This window comes from Dasypus novemcinctus, chromosome Y (assembly GCF_030445035.2).
Source record: "Dasypus novemcinctus isolate mDasNov1 chromosome Y, mDasNov1.1.hap2, whole genome shotgun sequence".
Lineage (NCBI taxonomy): Eukaryota > Metazoa > Chordata > Mammalia > Cingulata > Dasypodidae > Dasypus > Dasypus novemcinctus.
The window spans coordinates 25,145,970-25,157,060 of NC_092216.1; the positions used below are offsets into that span (position 1 = coordinate 25,145,970).

The 11,091-nt window shown below is 36.4% G+C and overlaps 1 pseudogene; it reads left to right on the plus strand.

Moving 5' to 3' along the window:
- The first annotated feature begins 1,298 nt into the window (after nucleotides 1-1,298).
- LOC139438365 (proteasome subunit alpha type-3 pseudogene) lies at nucleotides 1,299-2,172 on the plus strand (annotated as a pseudogene).
- Nucleotides 2,173-11,091: the final 8,919 nt, after the last annotated feature.

Below are 11,091 nucleotides of genomic sequence, written 5' to 3' on the forward strand. Positions count from 1 at the left end.
TTTATACTGGTAACTAAAATAAAATATTTAGGAATAAAATTATGCAAAGATATAAAGGGCCCATATTCAGAAAACTCCAACATATTGCTAAAAGAAACCAAAGAAGGCTTAAATAAATGGGCAGCCTTTGTTCCTGGACTGGAAGGCTAAATATCACTAAGATGTCAATTCTAACCAGATTTACATATTCAATGCAATCACAATAAAAGTCCCATCACCCTTTTTTGCAAGATGGAAAAACCAATTATCATATTTGCTTGGAAGGGAAAGTGTCCCTGAATAGATAAAAAATGGCTTGAAAAAAGAACAAAGTTGGAGGACTCTCACTTCTAGACTCTAAACGATATTACTAAGGGAATCAGATTTGGCTCAACCGAGAGTGTTCACCTACCATATGGGTGGTGCAGTGTTCAAACCCAGGGCCTCCTGACCCATGTAGTGTGCTGGCCCACGTGCAGTGCTGCTGTGCACAAGGAGTGCTGTGCCATGCAGGGGTATGCCCCATGTAGGGAAGTGTCATGTTCAAGGAGTGCACCCCCTAAGGAAAGATGCCCCACGTGAAAAAAAAATGCACAGCCTGCCCAGGAGTGACACTGCACACACGGAGAGCTGATGTGGCAAGATGACACAATGAAAAGAGACACAGATTCCCAGTGCTACTCACAAGAATGCATGTGGATACAGAGCACACAGCAAATGACACAGAGAGCAGGAAGGGGAGAGAAATAAATAAATAAATAGAAAAATAAAGGATATTACCTAGCTAGTGGTAAAAATAGTATGGTACTGGCATAAAGACAGATTAACCAGAGGAAACAAATTAAGAATTCAGAAATAGACCCTCATATCTATAGTCAAGTATTTTTGACAATCCTATCAAGCCTTCCCAGCTGGTCCAGAACAGTCTACTCCCTTGGTGCAGGGAGAACTTGATATCCATAGCCAAAAAAAACAGAACACCTATCTCACACCTTACACAAAAATTAATTCAAAATGGGTCAAGACCTAAATATAAAAGAGACAACCATAAAAGTGCTAATAGAAAATGTAGGAAAACATCTTTGACATCTTGTGACCAGTGGTGATTTCTTAAACTTTGCACCCAAAGCAGGAGCAGCAAAAGATAAAATAGATAAATGGGCCTGCCTCAAAATTAAACACTTTTGCACCTCAAAGGATCTTGTCAAAAGGGTGAAAAGGCAGCCAATTCAATGGGAGAAAATCTGTCAATCACTTATCCAGGCTAGTGGAAGTGTTTTGGGCCTGGAATCCCTACACAACCCAGTGGCTTTAACACAATGAGCTCTCTCGGCACTGGGTATGACCTGTCAGCCTCTACATTCTCACCTGATGGGGGAGTGTTTCAAGTTGAATATGCTATGAAGACTGTGGAAGATAGTAGTACAGCTGTTGGAATCAGATGTAAAGATGGTGTTGTCTTCGGAGTAGAAAAATTAGTCCTGTCTAAACTTTATGAAGAAGGTTCCAACAAGTGGCTTTTTAATGTTGATTGGCATGTGGGAATGGTGGTAGCAGGTTTGTTGACAGACGCTCGTTCTTTAGCAGACATAGCAAGAGAAGAAGCTTCCAACTTTAGATCTAGCTTTGGCTGTAACATTCCACTCAAACATCTTGCAGAGAGTGGCCATGTATGTTCATGCCTATACACTGTACAGTGCTGTTAGACCTTTTGGATGCAGTTTCATGTTAGGGTCTTACATTGTGAAGGATGGTGCACAACTCCACATGATTGATCCATCGGGTGTTTCATAAGGTTATTGGGGCTGTGCCATTGGTAAAGCCAGGCAAGCTGCAAAGACAGAAATTGAAAAGCTTCAGATGAAAGAAATGACCTGCCATGACGTTGTTAAAGAAGTTGCAAAAATAATTTACATAGTACGTGATGAAGATAAAGATAAAGCATTTGAACTAGAGCTCAGCTGGGTTGGTGAATTAGCTAAAGGAAGACATGAAATTGTTCCAAAAGATATAAGGGAAGAAGCAGAGAAATATGCTAAGGAATCTTTGAAGGAAGATGAATCTGATGATGATAATATGTAACATTTACATCTGCTTCTGTTTTAAATTTCTATATAGTCCCATGTAAACTATTTAGCCCAATGGATTATTATATATCCAGTAACAAATTTTCATTAAATTTTTGTCTTATAATCATTGATGTTTGCTTAATATCTGCTTAACAAAATATTTGCTTAACAAAATTAGTGTGGGCAATTGAAAACCCAGTACTCAGAATTAAAATGCCTGCTTAAACAATCCTTAGAGGCTGTTGGATCATATGAATTTAAAACCCCAGTCCACTAATGTAGAAGCTAAAAATAACCTGCTGGGCTGTTGTTGCCCAGTTTTGTATTTAAATGATGTTGGTTATCCTCCTCTATTAACCTTAGGTGTAATTTTGAAAAACAGATCCTACAACATGTGAGTCAAGAATTTTTCTCTTTTCCTTTATTGTCATATGGAGGAATAGATTTAAGAATTAAATATCCTGATCTGTCACTTTTTAAAAAATCACATATCCAGTAAAGGTTTAATATCCAAGATATACAAAGAAATTATACAACTCAAGAGTAAAAAGACAAACTTCCCAATAAAAAAATGGGCAAAAAACTTGAAAAGAAAATTGTCCAAAGAAGAAATACAAATGGTGAAGAAACACATGAAAAAATGTTTTTCATTAGCAGTTAGGGAAATGCAAATCAGAACTACATGAGATATCATTTCATACCTATTACACTGGCCACTCTTCAAGTTGGAAAACTAAATGCTGGAGAGGATATGGAGAGATGGAAACACTTATTCACTGTTAGTGGGAATACAGAATGGTACAGCCTTTGTGGAGGAATGACTGGCAGCTCCTAAGGAAGTTGAATATTGACCTAGCATGTTAGCTGGCAATATCATTACTATGTATGTTCTTGGAATAACTGAGAACAGAGACACCAACAGACATCTGGACATTGAAATTCACAGTGGCATTATTCATGATTGCCAAAAGTTAGAAACAACCTGGGTGTCCATCAACTGATGAATAAACAAACTGTGGTATATACACATAATGGAATATTATGCTGCTGTAAGAAGAAATGAAGTTGTGAAGCATATGACAACATGGATGAGTCTAGAAGACAGTATGTTGAATGAAGTAAGCCAGACACAAAAAGACAAATAGTGTATGATTGTGCTATTATGAAGTAAATATAAAATATAAACTCATGAAGTTAATAATTAGAATATAAATCACCAGAAAAGAAAATTAGGGTAGAGAATGGAAAGCTGAGGGTTAATGTGTGCATCACTGGTAAAAAGGTTATTTGTAAATCTTTGAAAATGAAGAGAAGCACATCATGGTGTTTGTAATTAGCTGAGTTATATATGGGTATGACAGTGGTTGAAAGGGCAAGTCTAAGGTCATGTATATTACTAGAAGGAAAGCTAAAAACTGTACCATGGGACTTCATAAGACAGTGAAACCTAACATAAAGCATGAATGTGCGTGATATTGCATATATAAGACAGTTTTTGCAAAATAAAAATACTAATATACAGAGAGAAAGAAAAAGAATAACAGCTTTGTACAGCAAGGGAAACAGAGAGATTTAGTGGGGATGAGTTTTTTTGGGGTTTTGTTTATTATTATTATTAATGGAATAATGAAAGTGCTCTAAAATGACTGAAGTAATGAATGCACAAATATGTGATTAAATGGAATACCATCGATCAGTTTGGAAAATTTTACGCTTTATAAATATGTGTCAATAAAATGGATTTGTTTGAAACAGTGCTAAAATAAAAGAAAAAATAAGGAATTTTAGTCTTCAAAAGACAACATGGAGAAAGTGCAGGTGGAGGCAACTAGTGGGAAAATACTTTTGCAATCCATATATCCAAGAAAGAACTCATAGTCTTAATATAGAAATAACCTTTACAAATTAATAAGAAAGGCAAAGAGCCCAGTAGGAAGATGGAGAAAACACTTGAAAAGGCCCTTCATAAAAGTGTATTAACAAGTGACCAATTAATGTATGAAATAAAGAATCTTCTTCAGTCACAAGGCTTGTTCTTCGTCTTTGTTTTTTGGAGGCACCAGGAACCGAACTTGGGATATTCCTTGTGGGAAGCAGGCGCTCAATCACTTAAGCCACATACACTGCCCCCTCACTTTTTAAAAAATTATATATTGCCTCCAGGGGATTCTTGCTTTTAGTCCGTAGAGATCCAATGCATCTGGGTTCCTACTTAATCGCGAGGATCCAGAAATTTCCTGGGACAAAGAATTCAGTCAAAAAGTATTTATTGAATTAATAAAGGATATAAAATGTTTGCAAAATTTTATGAGATTTTAAAATTTTAATTGAATGATAAATTCAATCAAAGTGAACAGGGTGCGTCCCACAGAATGAAGCCTGGCCAGCTTTAGCAGCTGTGTAATCAGGGAGTGTCCCTTGAAATATAATTCTGATTAGGTTTATGAATTGTTTCTCCCTGTATAAAGGGAAGACAAATAGAGAAGATATTTAACCAGAAAAGAGCAAGATGAAGACTACAGAACTTTAGTAGAAAAGCCAAGTGCTGCTTTCCTGTGGAACCTACCTTGGAATTTAGTTGGCTTTACTCCTGTGGTTTCAGTTCTGGTTATTTTTCCATCTAATTATTATGAGCCAGCTCAACTCCATTCCCATTTTATAAGTCCTGTCAATTTCCAGACTTTTCAAAAAATCAAAACAATATTTCAAAATCTTTAAATGTATTATTGTCTACTTTTATTATACATTACTTTATATCTCTTATGCATCCCTGCCAACCTTCTGCATAGAACAGCATTTACACTTTCTATCTCTTGCTGCAAAAAAGTGAGTCCTTGTCTGGTGTGAACGAGAGTCAGTTAAATGACACTGGGATTTCTGAGAAGAGAAAAAGATTCCTTAAGAAAGATAGGAGGACAGTCCCCAAATCTATCTCTCTGGACTGGAGTAAACTTCAGTGTTTTATAACATTGAACAAAGACAGGCAGATTTAGATAATGAGTTTAGTGATAGTTTAATCTCTAGTAGGTGCAGACTGATTGCATACTTAGCTCATTTGAAGTTTAAGGTTTAGACTATTGCACATATTAGACACAGGCCAACTTTGATCAGAACTCATTTGGTCAGCTCTGGGCTGAATTGTATTTCTTCATTAATAAATATTGAAGTCTGAGTCAGGAGTATCAGACTCCAGGTTGCATTAAAAGATAAGGGCATACATGCTGGGCCAGTCTCAAGTTATCCTGTTACTTGCTAATTAAAGGGAAAAGATTATGCAGGTATAAAGCATAGAATCATCATCAAAGAAACAAGTCATAAGGGGTAAAGGTCAGTGAGTTATGACAGTTTCAAATAATTTCTTCTGCCTACATTACAATATGTCAGAAGGTTAAAAAGCATTTAAAGAATGATTCAGCAACTATAATAACATTTGTTAGCTCACGATTACAATTCCCCCCTTTTCTTTGTCCATTCCTCAATCTTGAGGGATATCTGGGCAATGAATGCTTGAACTTCTTCATGCTGAAAAGGGGCATAGACATTATGGGCTAGAGAGATGAAACTGATTTCTTACAGATGGGTGTCTCCCTGAGTTGCAGGCTGTCTTCCTGGAGGGACTAGAAACCCCTGAGTTTCTGGACTCAGCTGGAACAAGAACAATCCAAGGCCTTAAGTCTCTGAGAAGTAATAAGTAAATTGAAAAATACAGTTTTAAATAAAAAATGTAGGATTGTGATAAGGGAATTTATAAATGAATATAATCAGGTCTGAGGGGGTGTTGATATCATATGACTTTGTAGCTTGATTATGGTGTTTGGATGGCCCAAGGACCTTTAGGGGCACTTCTGTTTAAGGCTTCACATACTGTGACAGTTTATGATATTTATATCTGACTGAAACCTCCAGAATGACCTCTTGGCACTACTTGAAATCTCTTAGCTAAAGAAAATTTTTCTTTTATTTCTTTTCTCCACTATGATCAAGATCATTCTCTGAAAGCATTTCTGATCCCAAGGTGCCAGGGAGGCTTATTCCTGGGAGTCATGTCCTACATAGGAGAGAAGGTAGTGAATTTATCTGCAGAGTTTGGCTTAGGGTTACGCCATATTGAGTAACAAAGAGGTCTCCTGGTTGTGTCTGTTGGGCATCAATTAAAATCAAGCCTAGTTTTTTGTTTTTTTTTAAGGCAGTACTAGGGATTGAACCCAGGATTTGTACCTGGGTAGCAGGTGCTCAACCACTGAATTATACCTGCTCCCTAGACTTAGTTTTGTCTTAACAAAAATAAGGTTTATAATTTCAAGCTTCTAGACTGAAGTCTTGGCTCATTAGCATATTTTCTTTTATGAGGCAATGTTCATCAGTATTAGACATTCTTCCCATAGCTTTCCCTGTTATAAGTTTAAATGAGGACAATGTCTTACTAACAGGAGTGGATGTTAGATTTGGATCTTGTAAAGGTGTTTTTTTTTAAAAAAAAAACTTACAGTTTCAGTAAGATAGAGAATAGCAGGAATTCCTCAGATGGGGACATTACAGTTCTATGCTTTCCCTTTCTATTTCCATAAGGGATTTCACAAATACTTTTTCAATTTTATACCTAAAACACTTTGAAATGCATCATGGTATTACTGAAACCTGCACAGAATATTAAGATCTCATCTGTTATTTTAGATTCTATGTCAAATAAAACTGAGTTAGATTGTCTAAATAAACAGACCCAATGGACTAAATCAGATATTGTACAATAGAAAGTTTAGATTTTTGATAAAATAGTCCTTCTGTCCTTGATCTCATATAGAAATTAGAATTCCAATATATAGATAATATCACCTTGTACACTGAAATATTACTCACTTTAATCTTTAACCATATCAGCCCCATTCACCTCTTTGATTGAATTTTGATCCTTTCTGTAGCTTCTTTAAGAGTTGTATGGAGTTGACTTTTGAGAATTAATGCTGCTTTTCAGCACCTTCAGAGCTAGATAATTTTAACACTGAGTCTCAAGTGTCACACAGACACCTAAGTTTTTAGGGAACTACAAATTATGCACAAAGAACAAAGCATCTCAGAATATGAAAATAACAAAGTCAAGAAACAACTATGATTGCTGCAAGAGAATACAATTTAGGCTTTAATTTACTTATTTTTAAAATATAATAAACTTTATTTAAAAAGAGGCTTTAGATTACAGAAAAGTTACATTAGAAGTATAAGGGATTCCCATATATCCTACCTTGTCCCCTTCCCCATCTTCCCCTATTTAAAATATCTTACAATTTGGTGGTAGTTTTGTTAAAATTAATGAGTAAATATTGAAGCATTGTATATTAGTCAGGATTCTCTAGGGAAACAAAACTGACAGGAGATATCTGTAAATAGTATGAAATTTTATAATATTGTCTCACATGACTGTGGAAATGCACAAGTCCAAATTCCATAGGGCAGGCTGCAAACCAGGACCTCCAGTGGAAGTCCTTGAAGAGCTCTCCAGGAGACACTGTCTGAAGTAGAGATAGTATTTCTCTCTCTAAATCCTGAAATCACTTCCCCTTTAAGATCTTCAACTGATTGGAGGACACATCACTCATTGCTGATGGCAGTTTACTCATTGATGGTAGATATAACCAGCCATCTGTGCAATCAACTCACTGATGATTAAAGTCCATGAAATGTTCTTCTCTTACAATTAGCCCAGTGTTTGCTTGATCAAACAAGTCGGCACCATTACCTGGCTGATTTCATACATTAGCCTATCATACATGGATACTTACCAAAGTCTATAGTTTACATTGCGGTTTTCAGTTAATTCCAATGTCCCCAAAATGCTCTATGTTCCACCTATTATTCCCTCTCCCTCCCTTCAGAACCTCTGCTAACCATTATCTTTATAGCAATGTTACATGTTCCTCCTTTGCTACAATATTAATAGTTTACATTTATGGTTGCATTCCTTCCTAATGTTTGTTCATTCCTTAACTTTGAGGACTTTGTTATGTTGCCGGCTCTGCTGCAGATTGAGAGGAGGCTTAGTTCATATGAGGCAGATGGAATGAACAGTTTTGCTTTCAGTTCTAGATAGTCACTGTTTTTCTGGGATGGGGGTTGTTCATCATTATCATTTTGTGGGTTTTCTTGGATGAATCTGATGGACTGGAGAGTAGGTGTTGGCTGCAGTTCTGCTGATTTTCAAGTCTTAACTGGAATATGAACAGACCAAACATTTAAGTCTCTGAGACAAATATTTAAAGGGCCTAGTGCTAATTACAGGTTCAAATAAAAGGGATAGAAGAACCTTGTGTAGGACATTTATAAATGAGTCTAACTCTGTTACATTGGGAAAATAGGTTCTCATATTCCAAGATAAGGCCCAATGACATGATAATGATTTCAAGAGATTCTGCCCTTGCCTATACTATCCAGAGGGCTCTAGAGCCCTCAGCAGCACCCCTATTTGAGGCTCTGCTTATGGTGGCAGTTAGTGCAGTCTGCCTGAGACATGCATGAGTGTAACCACTGGCATTACACACCCAACTCAATATAAAAGCTCTTAGCCAGAAAAACTCTTGTGTATTTGATGTTTCTCCTTTTTTCAAGGTCTTTTTCCAAATGTATCACTGGTTGGTGCTTGGTATTAATCCCTTGGGGCCATGGATGCTTATCCATAGAAGTCATGTCCCATTCTAGGGTGGAGAAGGTAGTGTGTTTATTTGCTCAGTTTGGTTTATAGAAAATCCACATTTAAGTAAGAAAGAGGTTTTCAAAAGGTAACTCTTAAGCAATAATTAAAAAGAAACAGGAACAGAACATTCCTACAATTGTATTTTCAACCAGAGCCCTCCACCTCCCCAGCATTCAACTGTTCCTTCCTAAGCCCTCCCCCAAGTTCCACTATAGTTCAATCGACCCCTCCAATCATGGTTACTCTCTCAAATTCCTGTACCACCATCACCCCATCCACTGCCAAACCACCACCTTTCACCTTATCATAGGTTCTTCCCACACTGAGGGTTGGCTCACCACTCTCTACTCCCTTTATGTCTCCTGGTAACCTGTCTTCCAGACTATCTCTGTGAGTTTGTTCAATATGTTTGGTTATATCAATGAGGTCACAGGATATGTGTCATTTAGTGACTAGTTTACTTAACTCAACATAACATCTTCAACATTCTTGTTATGTGTGTCAATACTTCTTTACTTCTTACAGCTGGTTAATAATCCATTGTATATATACATTTTTCTCATCCACCCATCTGCTTAGGAACACTTGGGTTGCTTCCAACTTTGGGCAGTAGTGAATAATGCTGCTATAAACATTACTGTACATATATTTGTTCATATCCCTGCTTTCAATTCTTCTGGGTATATACCTACTAGTTCCATTGTTGGATCATATACCAAATCTATAGTTAGCTTCTTGAGAAACTGCCAAGCTGTCCTCCACAATGCCTGCAGTATTCTATATTCCTACAGGAGTGGATGAGTGTTCCCATTCCTCCACATCCTCTCCATTTGTAATTTTCTGTATTTTTTTAATAGCAGTCAGTCTAATAGGTTTAAGACCATATCTTATTGTAGTTTTGATTTGCATTTCCCTAATAGCTAGTGATGCTGAGCATATTTTCATGTGCCTTTTAACCATTTGCATTTCCTCTTTGGTAAAGTGTCTATTCAAGTCTCTTGCCCATTTTTTAAATGGGTTGTCTTTCTATTTTCAAGATGTAGGATTTGTTTATATATGCTGGATATTAGATCATTATAAGCTAAGTGGTTCCCAAATATTTTTTCCATTGAGTAGGCTGCCTTTTCACTTTCTTCACAAACTCCTCTACAGGACAGAAATTTTTAATTTGAGGAGTTCCTATTTTTCTTTCATTGCTTGGTTTTGGGTGTGAAGTTTGTGAGACCATTTCCTACTACAAGATCTTGTAGATGCTTCCCTACATTATCTTCTAGGAGCTTTGTGCCTTTGGTTCTTACATTTAGCTTTTCATCGATCTTGAATTAATTTTTGTATAGCACATGACATAGTGATCCTCTCTCATTCTTTTGGGTGTGGATATCCATTTCTCCCAGCAACATTCTTTTCCAGTAGGGTGGGCTTGGTGGCCTTCCTGAATATCAGTTGGGCATACATTTGTGTGTCTGTATCAGAACTCTCAATTCAGTTCCAGTGGTCAGGATGTCTATCCTTGTGCCAATACCATGCAGTTTTGACCACTGTAGATTTATAGTATGCTTCAAAGTCATGTAGTGTGATCCCTCCAATTTTGCTTCATTCTTTTTCTATAAGTTATAGGCTTTTGGGGGCCACTTGACTATCCAAACAAATTTCCTCATTGGCTTTTCCAGTTCAATAAAAAATGCTGTTGTAATTTTTATTGGGATTGAGTTAAATCTGTAAACAGTTTGGGTGGAATAGACACCATAATGATATTTAATCTTCTAATCCAAGAACACAGAATATTCTTCCATTTATGTAGGTCTTCTTTGATTTCCTTTTTTAAAAAATGTGTACAAGTCATTTGTGTCCTTAAAATTATTGCTGGATATTTGATTCTTTTAGTTTTTATTGTAAGTGGAATATTTTCATTCACAGACTGCTCAGTATTAGTGTAGAGAAATTCTGGCTTTTGCATGTTGATCTTATATCCTTCCACCTTGCTGTACTCATCTATCAACTTTATAAGCTTTGTTGTGTATTTTGGGGCACTTTCTACATATAAGATTGTATCATCTCAAATAGTGAAAGTTTTACTGCTTCCTATTCAATTTGGATTCTATTTATTTCTTTTTCTTCTGGCTCTCAATTTCTTCTGAGAATTTTCTAAATGAAACTATTTTTAGAAATAAAAATATTCGACCTTTTAATTTGTATTGAGGACATCAACTACAGACCATAACAGAAGTTTTGTTATGTTTCACCTTTACACTTTTTGTTGATGACGAACCTTTGACATGTACCTGACTGCTTGTGCTGTCAGAGAAACATCAGAGTAAAACAATGTAACTGACAAGGAAATTTGTTTTCTTTTTCTGT